Here is a 2067-nt window from a genome sequence, read left to right as displayed (position 1 = left end):
CTTATGTACAAGGCAAGGTTAATGGCTAAAGGATTTACTCAGAGAGAAGGAATAGACTATACTGAAATCTTTTCACCAGTAGTGAAACAAACCTCTATTAGGCTTCTTTTATCTCTAGTTGCTCAGTATAATTTAAAACTAGATCAACTAGATGTTAAAACTGCCTTCCTACATGGAAACGTAGATGAGATTATATATATGGTTCAACCTAAAGGGTTTGAGGAAAAAGGTAAGGAAGACCTATATTGTCTTCTAAACAAATCAATATATGGTCTAAAACAATCCCCTAGATGCTGGTACAGAAGGTTTAATGACTACATAGAGAGCATAGGTTTTCAATAGAGTTCCTATGATATTTGTTCTTATATCAACTCTACTACCTATAAGGACAAAGTCTACCTATTACTTTATGTTGATGATATGTTACTAGCAGAAAAGTCTAAGGATGATTTAACTCATGTTAAAAATCTCCTAAAGAGAGAATTTGACATGAAAGACTTGGGTCAATCTAGAAAGATCCTTGGGATTGAAATTCAGAGGGACAGGACATCCTCAACCCTAACCATAAGTCAACTAAGCTACTGTGAAAAGGTTATAAACAGATTCAATATGACAAATGCAAGACCAATCACTAATCCTATTGCTACACACTTTAAACTTTCCTCTGAGAACTCACCAAAAGAGACAGACATAGAACATTTAATTCAAATGCAATCAATTCCATAAAATCAAGCATTTGGGAGTCTAATGTACTTAATGATATCTACTAGATCAGACTTATCATTCAGCACTAGTTTAATCAGTAGATACATGTCTAACCCTAGAAAAAAACATTGGGAAGCAACAAAATGGATTTTAAGATATCTTATTTGGTCTAAACAGTCAAAATTAACATATCAAAGTACTAATGAATCAAATTTAGAACTATATGGATATGTTGATTCAGATTTTACAGGTGACCAAGACAAAAGGAGATCTCTAATAGGTTATCTATTCTTATTTGGTCCTGACTTGTTGTGTTGGAAAGCTAATTTACAGTCAATCACAGCATTGTCAACCACAGAAGCAGAGTATATGGCACTTTCAGATGCAATAAAGGAAGCACTGTGGTTAAAAAGATTGATGAAGGACTTTGGTATTAATCAAACAGTAGTTAAAATCTACTATGATAACCAAAGAGTCATTCACCTTTCTGAAAACCCTCAGTACCACTCAAGGACCAAACATATAGATATCAAGTATCACTTTGTGAGAGATAGAATAGGGAAAGGAGAAGTCGAGGTGCTAAAAGTTCATACCACCGAGAACACGGTCGACATGCTTATTCAACCTGTGAGTAAACTCAAGCTTGTTAGCTGTCTTGGTCAGATCGGGTTTCTGCTTCCTGAAAAAGGGTGAAGATATGTTAAATCCAGAAGGAGAAGAGGTTGCATGTTGAGCTTAAGGTGGAGATTTAAAGAATATAAGCTCATACATCAACATCAAGAAGTTGTTTCGCATTTCTTTAATCTTTAGAGTTAGTTATTATAACTACTTGTATCAGAAATTAGTATATATACTCATCATTTACAAATTTTTAGATATAACAACAATACGTAGCTTCAAGAAAACTTGAAAGATCTGTAAAGAAAAAAGGGTCTGTGACTTAACTTCTTAATAAAACTCTCTCCTTCCCATGAACGTAGGCCTTCATAGCCGAACCACGTACATCGCTGAGTAAATTTCTTCTTCTCTTCTCATCGTTTACAGGATCGCTCATCGTTTACCATTTTCTTCATATCGTCTAGACGATCAAACAATCGTCTACCTTTTCTTCCAGCAATCGTCAACACGATTGCATGATCGTCTACCTCTTTACTTCTACCAAAGTCTACCCAATTGCAAACATCCTCCATCGTATACTCATAAAAAATCACACATATTAAACAAAAGGCATTAAGGTTAGAAGAAAGAAAAGATTACAGAAAGGCAGAGAACGAGAGAATCTGAAACCTAGAGAGAGAAAGGAAATTTTGTTTGCATTAATCACCCATCAAAAAATCAAAAGTCTTTTTCATTTTCCATCAG

The sequence above is a fragment of the Benincasa hispida genome, chromosome 9 (assembly GCF_009727055.1).
Source record: "Benincasa hispida cultivar B227 chromosome 9, ASM972705v1, whole genome shotgun sequence".
NCBI classification, from domain to species: domain Eukaryota; kingdom Viridiplantae; phylum Streptophyta; class Magnoliopsida; order Cucurbitales; family Cucurbitaceae; genus Benincasa; species Benincasa hispida.
Note: the sequence above shows the minus strand (reverse complement) of the source record.